Source organism: Ailuropoda melanoleuca, chromosome 8 (assembly GCF_002007445.2).
Source record: "Ailuropoda melanoleuca isolate Jingjing chromosome 8, ASM200744v2, whole genome shotgun sequence".
NCBI classification, from domain to species: domain Eukaryota; kingdom Metazoa; phylum Chordata; class Mammalia; order Carnivora; family Ursidae; genus Ailuropoda; species Ailuropoda melanoleuca.
The window spans coordinates 54,233,177-54,253,309 of NC_048225.1; the positions used below are offsets into that span (position 1 = coordinate 54,233,177).

A 20,133-nucleotide genomic window follows, 5' to 3' on the forward strand; every position below is an offset into this window, starting at 1 on the left:
AATAATGGCCTGTTTGGCAGCAGAACCAATTCTAGGACATGCCAGGGGTCTATGGGTAGGGAGTCTGCTAACTCACTTTTGCCCTTTAGATTTCAGCTTAAACATTATTTCCTCTGGGAAGCAGGATGCCACACACAGTTGTGTGGGTTGCATACTGCACATAACTAGGGTGTGCCAACTGCAGCATAGATATTACAGATTTCTATATTTTTTGTACAATTCTCTGGCAGTTGGCAGTTAAGTATTTTGAGGAAAGGGCACCTTTTTTTCTGAGTCACAGACAGGTACCATATTCACAGACAGGGCAGTGACCCTGTTGTGGAGCTTTTCCTAACTCAGATCGGGTTCAGTGCCATTCGCACCTGCTTCAGAAGGACCCTGTACTCCCCATATGTTTACATTTACCACACTTTATTCTAATTGCCTGTTTACTGGTCTGTATTCACACTGTTTTATCAGCTTCATGACAGCAGAGACTGTCTTGTTCAACACTAGACCCTGGGCCCGAGAATAGTACCTGGCTCTAGCATAGGCTTGGTGGTATTTATTTAACATCCTGAATTCGAGACCTTGTTCTACCTCTTACGTAACATGTGACTTTCAGCAGGTCATTTCACCCTGGTATCCCTGATGCAAAACATTCTGTCTACCATGAAGGGTCATTGTAAGAAGCAATTTTTTTTTTTTAAGAGAGAGAGAGGGAGAGCGCATGGACAAGTGGGGGGGTGTGGGGGGCAGAGGGAGAGAGCGAATCTAAAGCAGGCTCCACGCCCAGCACAGAGCCTGATGTGGGGCCCAATCTGATGACCCTGAGATTACGACCTGAGCTGAAATCAAGAGTCAGATGCTTAACTGACTGAGCCACCCAGGTGCCCCATGAGAAGTAATTTAAAAGTACCACTTAGTGACTGGTGATGGGTAGTAAGGAGGGCACGTATTGCATGGTGCACTGGGTGTTATACACAACTAATGAATCATCGAACTTTACATCGGAAACCAGGGATGTACTGTATGGTGACTAACATAATATAATAAAAAAACATTAAAAAATGAATGAATAAATAAATAAAAGTACCACTTAGTAAACTGTAAAAGTACTAAGCAGGAGAAGTAAGGGGCTGTTTCAGGGAAGCTGGACCTATGAGGGGCCCAGGACCAAAAATAGCCTTATCTCTGAATGCAGTAAGGAGTCACTGCCAACAGAAAACAAAGATTTCTGGGTCAAACAATACTTTTTTAGTTTTGAGGCCTAGAAACCCAAAAAATGTCAAAAGGCAAATTTATTCCCTCATGTAACAAGGGGAAAGTTGGAGCTGTGTCTTCAGGACAAATGGAAACAGGCACAATAATGTCACGGGTAATCTGCATCCTCGTTCTCCTCCCCCTTCCATCCACCCTACTTTTCCCCCCATCTCCCCAGCCTTCCTTTCTTGTCAGCCTTCGTTGTGTAGCAAAGGACATGGCTACCACTGGCTTCTGACTCCATCTCACAGTTTCACCATCTAAGAAGGCCTGAACCCCCTTCTCTTAATCCCAATTTGCAAAATCTCCCTTTGCCCTGGCTTGAGTGACACATCACCTCTGTGCCAAAGGTAAGGGATACTATGATTTCTAGCTCCTATGGGAACCACATGATTAGAGTGGGGGAATCAATGTTCAAACAGAAGGGAGGCTACTGTCCCAAGATGAAAAGATGGGTGTCAGCCACACAAAACAACAGACATCCACTACAGTTTTCTAAAGATCATTCCCACACTGAGCCCTGAAATGTGACCACCTGCAATCACTTAGCTTATTTTCAGTTCTTCTCCTCTAGGCTCATTTTTTTCATATACCTTCTCTGAGTTCCTTTTAACAGCAGAAGGGTGACAAGAGCAGGGAGAGAGACAGGTGACTAAGTAAAAATAATAGTCCACTTTCCTCCATAAACATTCAATGAATAATCAGAGGAGTGAGCTACAAATCTAGAAAACTTAGTTCCCTTTATAGAACTGGTACTACTGACTTCACCTGCTCAACATCAGATCTTAAAATCCTCTGTGCTTTGGCCAGGTTGGAGCTCAAATGACGTTACCGAATTGGAATACTATTCAGCTAGTCTGACCACTTTCACTTTCCGTCCTGTAGCATTCCTTTCTTATCTCCTCTCAAATACAGTTGACCCTTGAACAATGCAGGGTTTAGGGGCACTGACACCCTATGCAGTCAAAAATCTGAGTATAACTTTGACTTCCCCAAAGCCTAACCACTAAAAGCCTACTGCCCACCAGAATCCTTACTGATAACATAAACAGTCGATTAATACATTTTTAGTACATTACATGTATTATATACTGTATTTCTACAATAAAGTAAGCTACAGAAAAGAAAAAAATATTATTAAGAAAATTGTAAGGAAGAAAAAATTCATTTACAGTACTGTCCTGTATTTATTGAAGAAAATCTGCAAGTAAGTTGGACCCGTGCTTGTTCAAACCTGTGTTGTTAAAGAGTCAACTGTAGTCTAACACATACAGGTTCAAAATGGAGTAATTAGTCTCAGAGAGGGAATATTTCTTGCCCAACACCATATACTGAAAGGCAAACCAAGATCAGACTCCATGTCATCTGACTTTTGTTTTTCCCATTAATACCACCCTTTGTTTATCTGAACATTTACCACCTGAAATATGAGCTATCCTTTAATCTCACCATTTTTCCAGTCTTTTGTCTTGCTGGGTCACCTATTCAAATGCTTTCTCTAGGTCAGTTTTACGATATCACTGTTCAGTTACCTCTAGGTCCCAGTCAACTGCTGTCGTCTTATCCTTAGCTGTTGTCAGGAACAAAATTCTAATACCAGAGGGAACTCTTCACCCCCAACTATGCAGTATTCCCTACACTACTCCTGAAGGTGAACCCGTCATTTAAGCAAACTAGACTTGTGGCGAATTTTCAGGCATCATCTTGGCTGACTTCTACTTATCTCTCAGATATCCATTTAGATCACTTTATTTCAGGAAGTGAAATATATTTTATTTGGTCTATCTCCTCAGTCTGGGTCAGAAGTATCACCTACAAGCACCCACTGTATCCCAAACTTTCCCCCCAAAAAACATTCACCTCCCTGGACAGTAACTGCCTCCTTACTTTGTCTCTAATTCCCCATTCCACTGTAATTTCTATGAGAGCAGAAACCATTCTGGTTTCCCTGTACTATTATTTCCCCTAGGACCCAGCAAAGAGCCTAGCACATGGCAAATGCTGCATAAATATTTACTGAATGAATGGCTAGAACTCTGACTCCATGAGTCCTAATTATTTGCAGAGTAGTGATCAGATAGACAAAAAGACATGAATACTTTATAGCTGAACATACTATGTATATGTTAACGACTTACGTTAAAAGAAGTCCTTATACCAGCTATCATTATAATGAAAATTTTCTCTGCTTCTAACATGAAGATGCCAAAAAAAAAAAAAAAATCACCAGTACATCCACAAAAGTTTCCAAGATTCTTAAATGTTTAGAAGGGTCTTGGGTCCTGCTATTGCCACAGGCAAGCATCATAACCAGAGTCAAAACATGGCCTTTTTGACATTACCCTCACCTCAAGGGCAGGCTGGACTCTCTGCCTCTGGTGTCTTCCTTAGTCTATTTGGTGTCCACAGATTGAGTCCTCACTGTGAGTCAGTACCTGTTCTAAGTTAGTACATGCATTATCTCATTTAATTCTTTTTTTTTTTTTAAAGATTTTATTTATTTATTTGACAGAGATAGAGACAGCCAGCGAGAGAGGGAACACAAGCAGGGGGAGTGGGAGAGGAAGAAGCAGGCTCACAGCAGAGGAGCCTGATGTGGGGCTCGATCCCATAACGCTGGGATCACGCCCTGAGCCGAAGGCAGACGCTTAACCGCTGTGCCACCCAGGCGCCCCTATCTCATTTAATTCTTAAACAACCCTAGGGGGAAGCTTCTATTTTTATTACCTTTCACAATGGGAATACCAAGACATGAGGAGGTTGTGTGACTTGCCCAAAGCTATCAAGTGGTGGACCTCGGATTCAAACCCAGCTTTTGTTCTTAATCACTATACTATAAGATATTCTTTCTACTACTCTTTATGACAACCTTCTTCCTTAGACTGGCCTCCTCCTGTTATCGAAACACACCTTGGATTTTCCAATTCCATGCATCTAGAATATCATTCTATTAAGAATTCAAAGGAGCCTTATAGATTATCTTATCAAATACTCCTATGTTATCAATAACAAAGTAGTAGTATGTGTCATGGAAAGAATTCCAGCATTGGAAAAAGGAAGACCTGAAGTCAAAGCTTGGCTGTTTCCATTATCTAGGGCTATGTAACAAATCACTTCATAACACAGCAGTTGGGACAATAGCAATTTACAACTTCTCACCTTTATGTGGGTCAGCTGGGCAGTTCCTCTGCTGGGTTCACCTGAGCTCACTCACAGGACTGCATTCAGCTGGAGAGTCTGTGGGGCTAGAAGGCTTGTCATGACCTCATATGTCTGGCTTTGCCTGGGCACCTCCCATGTGACCTTTCAACCTCCAGATGTATGGTGGTCTTGGTGACAGGAGCTGAAAATAATTTGTGGCCATATTTAATCTGCCTCACTTCCTGGTTGGCTGACCTTGGGCAATTTACTTTTTCTCTCCTGAGATCAGTTTCCTATCTGGGAAACTGTGAAAGTAATCCCAATTGTCTCCGGTTCTCCTAAGTATTAAATGAAATAATACATGTCAAGTACCTAACAAACTCCTTGTCATATAACAACTATTTATCCGATGTTAGTTTCCCTTGCTCTAAATCATACAATTACTTGATTTTTCTAGGGCCTGGAGTGAACCCTTCTTCCTAGTCCCCATAATCTCTCTATAGTCTGCTTAAATCCTACAGTTCAATTAAAATGCAATTCTACTTTCATTTTCTTAACAAAAATTTCCAAAATCACTAGCCTTCAATAACTGTCTATATTAGGAAATTTCAAAGTTCTGTGTATAAATGAATGGTTCTCAGCCTTTTCTTCATATCCCCATAGAAACACTGAGTAAAGTTACATGCAAAGTGACTTATTTTTATGCACAATTTATCATTTCTGGCTCCTGGATAGAATTCTACCCTCTCTCCCCAACTTAAGAAAGCATAGGGAAATGTGACTATCTTTATTATCCTTATAATCTGCTCGAATATATCTTATAAAGACAAATCATTTACAAAATTTGCTTCATTATTAGCAACAAATTACTTGCAATTACTGGTTTAAATCACTCATTTGACACTAAGCACATACTCCTTTGTGTTTAAATCTCTTAAATCGTTTTAAGGATACATCCTGTCTTCCTAATTAGATTTAGAGCACTAATAAAATGAAAGACCTTGATATATACAGATACACACATACAAATATATGCATGTATATATTTATCTTGTAGTTCTATTATAGTGCCCTAAACATAATAGAAGGGCAATACATATTTCCCATATACTCCCTGTTGAGGTTTATGTCAACGAGCATGAAGCAGCTCGGAAGAGTGGGGAAGAAAACTGTATAGAAGCACAGGCTCCAAGTTTATGTGCTGGCTCTAGGGCTGTGGACCAAGAAGTTACTTACGTATCCCTTGAGCTTCTCTGGTATAATGGGAGAAAACACTGGATGAAGAGAACGGGGGCCCTTGGATACTCAAAGCTCACTATCTTAGACCAGAGGGTCTCAAAGTGTGGAGGGGGGATCACTTTTTATCCAACTGCACAGGCCTGATCCTTCCCTTTCCTCACTCGCTGATATACCCTGGAATGGGAACAAGAGAGAAAGAAATTTGGAATACGTTCTCCTGGTGAGAACGGCTCAGCATCAGACTTTGAGTTTATTCAGTATAGTTAACTCTAACAGTTCTGTGCAGTTGCAGGAAGAAAGAATCTTTCTCCATGTCTCCATAATTATTCTGAGTCCTGAGAGTATTTTTATTAAATTGAACCAAGTTACTGTTTTCTCAAAGTAGATTTCTCATCTCTAGGGGCCTGGAGAGGGAAATAGACTCATGGGTATCATGCGATCTACCGTCCACAGTCTACTTAAAAAACCCACCGTGCCAAATTCCTAACCATATAATCATTTCCTTCAATGCTTTTCTTTCTTATCACAGTCAACTCATAAAAGTCCTTATACTGATATGAGTTTGCATAATGCCTGGAAAATAGCACAATGGTTGCTGCTTAACTAATCTCCAGCTGCATAGAGGGCTGTTCTCTCTGTGATAATTCACATTAACAGGTTGTTATGGTTATATTTATATCTACCACAGTAGGAGACACCAGGAAGTGCTTAGTAAGTGCTTCTGGATTGACTAGAATGACCTGTAGACATCTTGGTTCTTTTCCAGAGCAGTGAAGAAAACCTGGTAATTTAATCCAACTCTGGCTCTTAGCAGCTCAGAGAGAAGTCTCTTACGAAAAAGAAAGAGGATAAAACCTTAGGGAGGTTGTTAGCGATTTAGCATTTCTGAGCCAGGTGGGAGCCTCTAATCTGCTCACTACAGAGAGCAACTTGATCTCCAGGGTGTGGCCACAGCAAAGCTCCTGCTAATAAAGAGCCCTCACATTTGTTTAGCCCTTTATAGGTTACAAGATGCTTCCATAGCTCTCATCTCACTGGAGCCCCCAGCAACCTTGTCAGGCAGATGTTACTAATCTTCATTTTCCAGAAGCAGAAGCTAAGGCATAGGTGGCCTATATGACATGACCAAAGTCACACAACTAGGAAATGGCACAGCTAGAACAAGTACGAAGATACTCCTGGTTGAATTAATCACGGCTTTTTCAAGACAGGAAAGAAACTTAACATAAAATAGTTTAAGCAGGAAATAAACTTTTGACTTACATAGCTAGGAAGGCATAGAAGATATTGTGGTTATCTCCCCAAGATCTGTTCCCTTTTCTCTTGCTATCTCCCCTATTTCCTTCCTCATTATCCAGGCTCCCCCTCCATCCCAACTGTGACACCCATGTGCTCTTGGGGAAACTGATATACTCCTCATTGGAAGAGAAAGGCTCATGCTCAGGTTTACACTCATCAGCATAATCCCACTTCCTGGCTGCAGTTATTGGTTCAAGGATGGGCATGTGATACTATATGGACCAATGAGAAGCAAGGAGAGGTTTGTTGAGAATTTCAGAAAAAAAATTTCCTGAATTTTCTGAAAAAGTACCTGGAAGCAACTGCCTCCCACCAGATGTTAGGGGAATGGATACAACTGCCTTTTTAGAACTATGTAGAAATACAGACCCTAAAATGAAGCTGACACTGTGTATGGCAAACGGGGTCTATGATACATTATTCAACTGCTAGATCAACTAATTCTGAAGCACAACCTATCTCTGGACTTTGCAGCTTTGTAAGCCATGAGCTACTTTAGTATACTTCATGGCAAGTAACAGAAAACTCAAATTGGGTCTAGACATGAATGGGCTTCCTGTTACTTGCCTGTTCGCCATGGAGTATACCAAGGTAACTGAAGGAATGGAAAGGGGTGCTTGAGAAACAAGGGCTTTGGAGGCTGGAATTTGGATCTCCATGGCACCAGGACTTTCCCTCTTCACCGTGCACTCTCACTCTCTCTCATTCTCTTCTACTGCAGACATGCTTCTCCACTATGTGGCAAGTAAGTGATCACCTGCCACTTCACTTCAGTGTATCAGTTGGTGTGCTGACAGGAAAGAGGCCTTTCAGATTGAATAATCTGAGGAGAGTCTAATGAAGAGATTATATACAAAAGTATGGGTAGAAATACCACAAAGGATAATGGAGGGCCCCAGAGCTAGACACACTCGATGAGGAGTTCTCTCTCTGAAACCTGTAGGGATGAGGGAAGGTAGCAGCTACTGGAATCAGAAACCAAAAGAGCTTTTTGGAGAAAATCACCTGACATCAATTGTGTCAAAGGATACATCAGATGGCATTCCAAACTCAGTCTCTTCCTTCTTTCAGTTACCTGCTTGTGTTCCCCATTGATCAACCAGAATGGAAATGGAAGAGAAAGCAGCCTGTGGCAGCACTCCATATAGGTCAGCCTTCTGAGGCACAGTGGGCTTTAGAAGGGTGGAGGGTAGATTTAGAGGGGCATATGGAAGACATGCAGTATAATAAACTTAGCAACCTCTGCAGAATGACAGCATTTTTTTTTAATTAAGTAATCTCTATGCCCAACCTGGGGCTCTAACTCACAACTCCAAGGTCAAGAGTTGCATGCTTTACCAACTGAGCCAGCCAGGTGCCCCCAGAGTATTCATTTTTAAGTTATCTGAGTGTCAATACCAGTAAAAGGAGTCTGGCCCTATTTGGGGCAGCAGCTGACTTCTTGAACCAGTTGTATAAACGTACAAATAATTCCTTACTCTCAGCAAATACTCTGTGGAAGAGTGTATCAAGAAGAGTTTTATTATAAAACATAAATATCACCATGAATGAGCAGAATATTTAGATCTTACCTGGTTTTCCACTGACATTTTATTTTAATTCAATTAATTAATGTACAGTGTATTAGTTTCAGAGGTAGAGTTCAGTGATTCATCAGTTGTATATAACACTCAGTGCTCATTACATCATGTGCCCTCCTTAATGCCTATCACCCAGCTACCCCATCTCTCCACCCATCTCCCCTCCAGCAACCCTGTTTGTTTCCTACAGCTAAGAGTCCCTTATGGCTTGTTTCCCTCTCTGATTTCGTCTTATTTTATTTTTCCCTCCCTTCCTCTATGATCCTCTGTTTTGTTTCTTAAATTCCACATATGAGTGAAATCATATAATCGTCTTTCTCTGACTTATTTTGCTTAGCATAATACCCTCTAGTTCCATTCCACTGACCTTTTAAATTGATGCAAGTTAAATACAAGGCTAGGGCTATCATAAAGCATCTCAGATCAGTGTAGCAGTGTTATGGGCAATCACATTATTATTGTCATTGTTATTATTCTCATTATAGATTATAGCAGTATCTTTATTACTGCTAAAACAAAGTATTATTATTATTATTACTAAATTATAGCTTAATGGTTAGGAAAAGGACTTTGGCTCATAACAGCAAAAGTTGAAAACAAATTTTCTTGTTATGTTCTCACAATGGAATATTAGCGAAGAATGAAAGTAGTGACAGCAAAATTTTGGTAACATAGAAAATCCAAGAAGATAATACAGATTATTAAAATCCTTTTATAAAAATAAGAAATAAGTAAAACAGTATAAGTGATAGAACACCTTGTCCTCAAAAGCAATTATAAAAACAAAATATAGGTGTCTTTGGGGCACCTGGGTGGCTCAGTCAGTTAAGTGTCTGCTCTTGATCTCAGCTCAGGTCTTGATCTCAGGGTCATGAGTTCAAGCCATGGGTTGGGTCTATGCTGGGTATGGAGCCTACTTAAAAAAAAAAAGTTGGGTGTCTTAAGAGGGAGGCAAGGGGATGGGATAGGGATAGAGAACATAAGAAAATGTAAGTTACCTGTTCTTAGTTTAGGTGGTAGGTTCATGATTTTCATTTTATTAGTACAGATAAATAAATGAATATGATTAGGGCTCTGTGCTGGACCAATGATGAGAGTGTATCTATCATAAACTGATGATTATATTCAATTCAGTACTCTCTACTTAGGAACAACAACATTCTTCACCAAGAATACTGTTCATAACAGCTTTATCGGTAATAGCAAAAAACCCTGAAAATAAATGTCTAACTCAAATAACATTAACTGAAGTTGGTGAATGATTAAACAAAACTGGCATATCTGTAGAGTGGAATACTACTCAGAAACGAAAAGAAACGAACTAGTAATAAACACAATAATCTGGATGGCTATCAAGGGCATTTTGCTTAGTGAAAAAATACTAATTTCAAAAGCTACTCACTGCATGACTCCATTTAATAACATTCTCAAAATGACAAAACTATAAGACATAGATGCCAAGAGGGTAACAGGACAGGGGCAGATATATAAAGGAATAGCATTAGGGAGTTCCTTTGTGGTTAAGGGACAGTTTTCCATCTTGAATGTGTTGATGGTTACACAAATATATACATAAGATAAAACTGCATAGAACTACACACACACACACACACACACACACACACACCAAAATACCCAGCATATTGTAAAGATATAGTAGTCTAAGCACGTTGGTACAGACACATAAACAGACAAAAAGACTGATGGAATGGAAAAGAGAGACCAGTCATGGATCCAAATACAAACAGAAATTAGGTATCTGACAAGATGACATTTCTAATCAGTGACAAAAAAAGATGGGTTCATTTAATAAAAATTATCTGACCTAAACAGATCAGAGATATCATAAGAAAAAAAAAAGCATATAGTTAAAGTATTAGGAGAAAGCATGAGATGACTTTTCTTAAATAATCAAGGAGAGTGGCGCCTGGGTGGCTCAGTCGGTTAAGCATCTGCCTTCAGCTCAGGTCATGATCCCAGGGTCCTGGGAGCAAGTCCAATGTTGGGCTCCCTGCTCAGTGGGGAGTCTGCTTCTCCCTCTCCCTCTGCCTCTCCCTACTGCTGTGTTCTCTCTCTCTCAAATAAATAAAATTTAAAAAATAATCAAGGAGAAGTTCAGAAAACATAAAATATTTATATAGATGACTATATAAAAATTAAAAATACCACACATGAAATAATACAATAAAGTAAAAAAAAAATGACAAGCTGGAAAATATGTTTGCAAGACATACAACAGACAAAAAATCGATTTCCTTGAGATAAAAAGAGCTCCTACAATAAGAGACAACCAATATAAAAATGGGAAAAGACTTGAATGAAAGTTAATAACAATAACACAGCTGCAAAATATATATGAAATCTCATTCACAATTTAGTTTTTTAAAGATTTTATTTATTTATTTATTTATTTATTTATTTATTTATTTATTATTTATTTCACAGAGAGAGGGAGAGAGAGAGAGAGCACGCACAAGCAGGTGGAGCGGCAGGCAGAGGGAGAGGGAGAAGCAGGCTCCCCACTGAGCGGAGAGGCTGATGACCCTAGCTGAAGGCAGATGCCTAATCGACTGAGCCACCCAGGCACCCCTCATTCACGATTTTAAAGATATATATTCTCTCTCTCTCTCTGTCAAATGGATAGATAAAATCTTTTTTAAAAAAGGTATAAATTTTAAAACTTCTAAAAAGTTTTATAATAAATTGTCTTGACCTAGCTGTATGGAGAAAAAGAAAGGACTAATTAGCATCTTAGAAGGTTGGAGATCCTAAACCTTAAAGGTAATTATCGTGTCATTCCTATGTTGATTCAATAAAAAACTCACAATACTTAGCATCTGCACATGCCAGGCATTACTGGTGCTGAATATGCATCAGTGAACAAAATAGACAAAAACCCCTGCGCTTATGAAGCTCACATTCATTCAGGTAAGGAATAGAGAGGCATGCTGAGAGCTAAGTTCTGGATGAAGACAGGAGCAAGATGAGAGAGACAAAGGTAAAATTGACCTATTTCACATCTCTACATACAAATCCTCCCTCTCAACTGCCTGGCAATAACCTAGCCATCTACTTCCAAGTTCATCTCTAACGAATCCTATCTCCTCCCTGACTTCTTCCCACTCTCCCTACATTGTAAAAAAATATTTTTACAAATTATAAGACAGTACATAATGTGGTGATAGTTTTTCATTTCCTGCAAGGTATACAATTATGCCTTGGACATATAGGATGTTTGGTATACGAATAAATGAATTTTTGTCAAGGCAGCATGTGGACTATGTAAGCAGTAGAGCTGTTTTAAGAGAAAGCAGATGGCTTACAGGGAGGGGGCAGGAGAACAGATGACCAGGTTGCTGCTCCAAGATGCAAAATATACCTCTAATTAACTGCAATAAATGTGAATCATCAATACTGTGTCAGCAAATACGAAATCATTTTCAATAGGCCATAATGTAGCTAAAAGAAGTAGTGAAATACAGTAAAGAGAGTCCAACATGCACATCCATTTTTGTTTAACTATTTGAAAACAAAGTATTAATAGGTTAAGGCTATAAATATAATGGAAACATATTTAATTAATAGCTAAATGAAAATACTTCATGGTCAAAGAATTGCTTTTTAGGCTTTTCACCACCTTAACTTTAATTAACTAAAACTCTTTTGAAGTAGAACTTAGTCTTTTTGAAATAAAATATTTCCCCCAATGCTATTATTATAAAGCTGGAATACAACATCCTTGCCTTGGCATGTCATAAAAGCCACTTCTTTGTGTATACTTGTAATTCAAGCATACAGTAAAGAGAGATTGCAGAACTTTCAGGAATAAAAACCAAGAACAAGTGGGAAAGAAACATAATAAAAAGCCAGGATTATAATGTTCAAATACGTGGTGCTGACAGCCTTAATGAATGTACTTTTCAAAGATTACACATCACCAAAATCCCTTTTCATCAACAGGAGGCCAGAGAAACAGAGGAAGCAACATAAAAGGCAGATTTAGAATAAAGATGTGACATTAATTCAAGTCAGTGATAAATTAGAAAATAGTTCTTAAGAGTTAAAATGACTCATAATTTTAAGTGGTAAAATTTTCCAATTCTTGTGTTGGGGAACACGTCTTGCTCTACCCCTACTTGGAATCAGCATTGCAACAAATAAAAAGTAAGAAATAAAAATACAAAAACATATTTTAAAAATATAAAAATATTTGGGGCGCCTGGGTGGCTCAGTCGTTAAGCGTCTGCCTTTGGCTCAGGGCGTGATCCCGGCGTTCTGGGATCGAGCCCCACGTCAGGCTCCTCTGCTATGAGCCTGCTTCTTCCTCTCCCACTCCCCCTGCTTGTGTACTGTCTCTTGCTGGCTGTCTCTCTGTCAAATAAATAAGTGGAATCTTTAAAAAAAAAATATATATATATATATATAAATATTAAAAAATTTTTTAAGTTAAAAATGGAGTGGTTCTGCATCTGCATCAGAATCAATTATTTTTTTATTTTAATTTTAATTAAAAAAAATTTTTTAAGTTGGCTCCATGCCTAGCATGGAGCCCAGCACAGGGCTCGAACTCACAACCCTGAGATCAAGACCTGAGCTGAAATCGAGAATTGGACACTTAACTGACTGAGCTACCCAAGCCCCCCCAAACTGGAATCAATTCGAAACTGTCCCTGTGGCAGCTGGAATCCAAGAGGTAGCTGTGCCAGGGTGGAAACGGACAAAATGAACTGCCAAGTAGGGCATCCTGTGTGAAGACCAGTCTTTACCAATGTGTACCAAATCAGGCCAGTTCCAAATTATTAGGCCAGGTCCAACTCGGGCACCTCTTCTAAGTTAATCGCAGCTTACCAGTGACCATGGTCAGCTTAGGAGATGATGTTCCCCAACATCCCTTGGCTGCTCCATGAGTTGGGGACTTGGTAGCTTCTGTACTCTGGAGAGGTCCTGTCAAAGACAGCTGCTAATCCGTCACCAAATCCCTTCCTTTGAGGTCACCTCAGCAGGATAAGCTCAAGCTGGTTGTGTTCTTCTACTCAAGATACCCTGATAACAGAGTGTGGCGAGAGGAGGATTTTATGTAGCTATTAGTTAGATATATTTTCATTGTGTTACTTGCCTGCATGGTGGATTGGGTGGATCAGTCACTTACTCAGGGGTGAACGAGGGCACAAACTCTGTGATGTGAGAGGGCAAGGGACATTGTGGCTACATAAAATTTTTCCGCCCCACTGGCCTTTAAGTTCTCCAAGTCTTACTCTTGCACTCTGCATTGTTATACTATTCAGCATCATGCCTGTCTTCCCTACAAAATAACCTAAAATGCTCAGCACGTACACATCCACATAGCTCCCAGCTCTCATTGTTCCCTGACCTGAATCCATGTTTCTACACCTGTCTCAACTCTCCCTCCTAGTCTCAGTGCAACAGTCCAATCTCTCCTCCCCGTGAGCTCTCCAGTTGTCATGGTAACCAAAAGACAAGCGCAAAGAAAAAAATCACATAACAAGGCTAGATACAAAATTTGAGCTATCCCCAGGGGACTTGCGGAGACCGCTTCATTTCTTTTAATCTTAAATGCATATAACAAATAAACTACAATCTGTGTGGTTAAACTGTTTACCTTGATTAGTTAAAGAAAGGGGGGGCACTAGCTCAACCTGTTTTAAAGAGGTTTGTTGCCAACCTTTAAAGGCAACTTGCTTTAATTGCCTCAGGTTTTTTAAAATGGCATAAAAGGGGCGCCTGGGTGGCACAGCGGTTAAGCGTCTGCCTTCGGCTCAGGGCGTGATCCCAGCGTTATGGGATCGAGCCCCACATCAGGCTCTTCTGCTATGAGCCTGCTTCTTCCTCTCCCACTCCCCCTGCTTGTGTTCCCTCTCTCACTGGCTGTCTCTATCTCTGTCGAATAAATTTTTAAAAAAATCTAAAAAAAATAAAAATAAAAATAAAAAAATAAAATGGCATGAAAAAACTTCAAAAGTGACTCAAAAGGAATGTAATGAAATTCCACTCACTTCAGACAAAAAAATATCCCATTTCTTGACGATAAAGAATGCTTTAAGTAAAAGCAGGTTGTACAGCTCCACCCTTGCTTATTTTGCCTTGATTGAGATCAAGCACAGAAACAATTTCTCCAAGTGTTCCATGAGCACATATCATAGGCAAAATGGACTGCTCTTGGGATAGACTTTATACCAAATATTTGAAAAAGTACTTCCTGAGGTCAATTATTATTTCCTCTGATGTAAAAGTCCATGCACTCAAAAATAAGAACTGAACAACTCCTAACTCCACATGAACTCACCTCTCTCAACACTGATATATGATGTTTTCATGCCCTCCCCCAGGAAATTTTGATGCCACAGTGTGGCATTCAAAAACCTAAGCTAGTATGGCCTCTCTGTCTCTTGCTTTCTCTTTTGGTGTGTAACACACACACATTCTCTCCCTTTTTCTCTGTCCTTCTAATTTTCCCCATTTCTCCCTATCTTTAGCAGATATCGTTGGAGTTTCTCCATATGCCAATTCTTCCTAGTCTCATGCTGGCAGAGTTCCACTTTTGAGTAGATCCCATCTTCCTGCCCAAGGCTCTCTAGCTCCAGCTCACTGCAGAAGGGAATTATGACTGATCTAAGAACTCATATGGTCTCATTCTCCTTGCCAGGAATTGGTCGGGTATGTATCTAATTTGGAAAATTAGTTGTGAGCAGAAAGCTGCCAAAAACCTCTGTGTTTTTAATTTCAAATTCCATTTGTTCATTATGGGTATTTAGGAACGTGATTGAGTTTTGTATATTAGCCTTATATCCTGCAACCTTGCTATAATTGCTTATTAGTTCTAGGAGGGTTCTTTTTTTCTCAACTCTCTTGGATTTTCTACATAGACATTCATGACATTTGCAATCAAAGACAGTTTTATTTCTTCCTTACCTGTATACCTTTTATTTCCTTTTCTTATGTTATTGCATTAGCTATGATTTCCAGTATGATGATGAAAAGGAGTGGTGAAAGGAGGCATCCTTGCCTTGTTCCTCATGTTGGGGGGAAGATTCAAGTTTATCACCATTAGGTATGAGGTTAGCTGTAGGTTTTTATAGATATTACCAAATTGAGAAGTTCCCCTCTATTCCTAAGTTCAATGACAGTTTTTATTGTGAATGGGTGTTGGGTTTTGCACAATGGTTTCCTGCATCTATTGACTGATTTCTTCTTTATCCTGTTGATGTAATGGATTACATTAAATGAATGTTGAACCAGCCTTGCATACCTGGGATAAATCCCACTTGTTTGCTAATGTTCTGTTGAAGATTTTCATATCTATGCTCATGAGAGATATTGTCTACAGTTTTCTTTTCTTGTAATGTCTTTTTGGTAATAGGGTAATTCTGGCCTCACGGAATGAGTTAGGAAGTATTCCCTCTGCTTCTATCTTCTGGAAGAGATTGTGGAGAATTGGTACAATTTCTTCCTTAAATGTCTGGGAGAACTCACCAGTGAACCCATTTGGGCTAGGTGCTTTCTGTTTTAGAAAGTTATTAATTACTGCTTCCATTTCAATTTCCTTAACAGATACAGGACTCTTCAGATTGTTTATACCTTCTTGTGTGACTTTTGGCAGATTTTGTCTTTCAAGGAACTGGTCCATTTCATCTAGGTTACCAAATTTATAAGCATAGAGTTTGTCTTGGTACTCTTTACTATCCTTTTTTTTTTTTAAAGTAAATTCTACCCCCAATGTGGGGCTTGAATTCATGACCCTGAGATCAAGAATTGCATGCTCTATCAACTGAGTCAGCCAGATGCCCCCCCTTTTATTAACCTTTAAAAAAACAAAAAGATTTATTTATTTTATTTTTTAAGTTATTTTTAAATTTTATTTATTTACTTGAGAGAGAGTGTGAGTGAGAGAGAGAAGGAGCAGAGGGAGGGAGAAGCAGACTCCCCACTGAGCCGGGAGCCCTACTCAGGGCTCAATCCTAGGACCCTGAGATCATGATCTGAGCCTCCCAGGTGCCCCTTATTCATTTATTTTAAAGGGATATATATATAGAGAGAGCACAGGTGTGAGTGGAGGCAGGGGCAGAGGGAAAGAATCTCAACTAGACTCCCCACTGAGCACAGAGCCTAACTCGAGGCTCGATCTCATGACCCTGCGATCATGACCTGAGCAGAAATCAAGAGTCAGATGCTCAACCTACCAAGCCACCCATGTGCCCATTATCTTTTTAATGTCCATAGAATCTGTCGTGATGTTCTCTCCTTTATTTCTGAAAGTAGTAATCTGTCCTCTCACTCTCTTTCTCACTTACCCTAGCTAGCAGCTTATTAATTCTTTTGATCTTTTCAAAGAACCAGCTTTTGGATTTGTTGATTTTTTCTATTGATATTCTGTTTTCAATATCCTTGAGTCCTGTTCTAATTTTTATTATTTCTTTTCTTCTGCTTACTTTAGATTTAATTTGCTCTTCTTTTTCTAGTTTCCTAAAACCAAAGTTTAGATTATTGATTTTGGATTTTTCTTCTTTTCTAATATATGCATTCAATGCTACAAAATTCCTTCTAAGGACTGTTTACACTGTATCCTACAAATTTTGATAACTTGTATTTTCATATAGTTCAAAACATTTTTAAATTTACCTCGACAAAACCACAATGGGATACCACCTCACATCAGTCAAAATGGCTAAAATTAACAAGTCAGGAAACAAGAGATGTTGGCGAGGATGTGGAGAAAGGGGAACCCTCCTACACTGTTGGTGGGAATGCAAGCTGATGCAGCCGCTCTGGAAAACAGTATGGAAGTTCCTCAGAAAGTTCAATATAGAGCTACCCTATGACCCAGCAATTGCACTACTGGGTATTTGCCCCAAATATAGAAATGTAGCGATCCAAAGGGACACCTGCACCCCAATGTTTATAGCAGCAATGTTCACAATAGCCAAACTATGGAAAGAGCCCAGATGTCCATTGACAGATGAAGGGATAAAGAAGAGGTGATATATATATATATATATATATATATATATATATATATATATATATATTATGCACGTATACACACACACATATACATACAGTGGAATATTATGCAGCCATCAAAAAATGAAATCTTGCCATTTGCAATGACGTGGATGGAACTAGGGGTATTATGCTAAGCAAAACAAGTCAATCAGAGAAAGACAATTATCATATGATCTCACTGATATGTGGAATTTAAGAAACAAGGCAGAGGGCCATAGGAAAAGAGGAAAAAATGAAATAAGATGAAACTAGAGAGGGAGACAAACCATAAGAGACTTAATCTTAGGAAACAAACTGAGGGTTGCTGGAAGGGAGGGGGATAGAGGGATGGGGTAACTGGGTGATGGACACTGGGGAGGGTATGTGTTGTAATGAACACTGGGTATTATATAAGACTGATGAATCACAGACCTGTACCTCTGAAATCAATAATACATTATATGTTAATTAATTGAATTTAAATTTTAAAATTATATTAAGAATAAATAAAAATGATAAATTTACCTTGAGTTTCTTCTTTGACCCATGTGTTATGAGGAAGAATGTTGTTTAATCTTCAAATATTTTGGGATTTTCCAATTGTCTTTCTGTTGTTGATATCTAGTTTAATTCCATTGTGGTCTGAGAGCAGACATTCTTTTAAATGTGTTCAGGTGTGTTTTATGGCCCAGAATGTGGTCTATCTTGGTGAATGTTCCATATGAGCTTGAGAAGAATGTATATTTTGCTGTTAGATGAAGAAGTCTATGAATGTTCATTATATCCAGTTGATTAATGGTACTGTTGAGTTCATCTATGTCCTTACTGATTTTCTGCCCCCTGGGTAGATCCATTTCTGATAGAAGGATGCTGAAATCTCCAAATGTAATAGTGAAATTCATTTATTTCTCCTTGCAGTTCTATCAGTTTTTGCCTTACATATTTTGGTGGTCTGCTGTTAGGTGCATACACAATAAGGATTGTGATGTCTTCTTGAAGAATTAACCCCTTTGTCATTATGCAATGTCCCTCTTCATCTCTAATAACTTTCTTTGCTCTTAAGTCTGTCCTGTCTGAAATATAACTACTCCTGCTTTCTTTTGATTGGGGTTAATATTACCATATTTTATTCATCCATTTAGTCATTTGCTTTTAATCTGTATGTGTCTTTATATTTAAAGTGGGTTTCTTGTAGATATCATATAGTTGGGTCCACTCTGAAAATCTCAATCTTTTAATTGCTGTATTGGACCATTGATATTTAAAGTCACTATTGTAATAGTTGGACTAATTTCTGACATATTTGTTACTGTATTCTATTTGTTGCCCTTGTTCTTGTCCACTCTTTTGCCTTTTGTCATTCTAATTGAGCATATTGTATAATTCCATTTTTTCTTAGCATGTCATTCATATATATATGTACATATATATATATTTTTAACTTTTTCTAGTAGTTGCCCTATAATTTGCAACTAATCCAAGTCCACTTTCAAACAATCCTAAACTGTTTCACAAGTAGTGTGAGTGGCTTATAACAAAATAATTCCTCCTTCCCTTCCATTATATCATTGCTATTATTTATTTCACTTATATATACAAAAATATATAATCACTTTGCTGCCATTATTGTTTTGAACAAACTGTTTTCTGTTAGATCAATAAATAATAAGAAAATGAAACTTTTTTGAAAATTAAATGCTTTTATTTTACTTTCACTTATTTCTTTTCCAACGCTCTTCTACTTCTTCTTCTTTTTTTTGATATGACTTTTTGACCTGTATCATTTTCCTTCTCTTCTTTTTTAAAAGATTTTATTTATTTTAGAGGGAGGAGCACAGGGGAAGGGAGAGGGAGAATCTCAAGCAGACTCCTGAGTGCCCAGTCCGATGCAGTGCTCAATCTCAGGATTGTGAAACCAAGAGTCAGACGTTCAACTGACTGAGCCACCCAGGTGCCCCTCATTTTCCTTCTCTTCTAAAGAACTTTTAACATTTCCTGCATGGCAGGTCTACTGGCAACAATTCCTTTGATTTTTGCTTGTCTAAGAAAGCCTTCACATCTTCACTTCTGAAAAATTAGTTTGCAGAGAACATAATTCTAGGTTGTTTATCTCTCAACACTTTCAATATTTCACTCCACTCTTCTTGCCTACATGGTTTTTGAGAAGAAGCTGATGTAATTTGTATTTTTGCTCCCTTTGGGTAATCTGTTTTTTAATTCTGGGTTCTTTCAGGACTTTTTCTTCATCTTATATTATCAACAATTTGAATAAAATATCCCTACGTATTATGAGTACAATTATCCCCACAAAATATCTTGGGCATTCATCATGCTTGGTATTCTCTTAGCTTCCTAGATCTGTGATTTGGTATCTGACATTAATTTGGGGAAATTCTCATTCATTATTGCTTTAAATATTTCTTGTTTCTTTCTGTTTCTGACATTCTCATTATGCATGTCATCCTTTTTGTAGTTATCCCACAGTTCTTGAATATTCTGCTCTGCTTTTTTCCATCTCTTTTCTCTTTGCTTTTCAGTTTTGGAAGTTTCTATTGAGATATCCTCAAGCTCAGAGATTCTTTTCTCAGCTGTGTGCAGTTGAGGAAAGAAGCCCATCAAAGGTACTCTTCAT

The 20,133-nt window shown here is 38.6% G+C and overlaps 1 long non-coding RNA gene across 2 annotated transcripts in view; it reads right to left on the reverse strand.

Annotated features, from left to right (window-relative positions):
- The window catches only part of LOC117803365, a 61,953-nt gene that overhangs the window by 32,530 nt on the left and 9,290 nt on the right, over positions 1-20,133 (reverse strand). For both annotated transcript variants that reach the window (XR_004627156.1, XR_004627155.1), the window contains exon 2: positions 13,350-13,544. This is a non-coding gene — a long non-coding RNA (uncharacterized LOC117803365). The remainder of the gene's footprint in view (positions 1-13,349; positions 13,545-20,133) is intronic.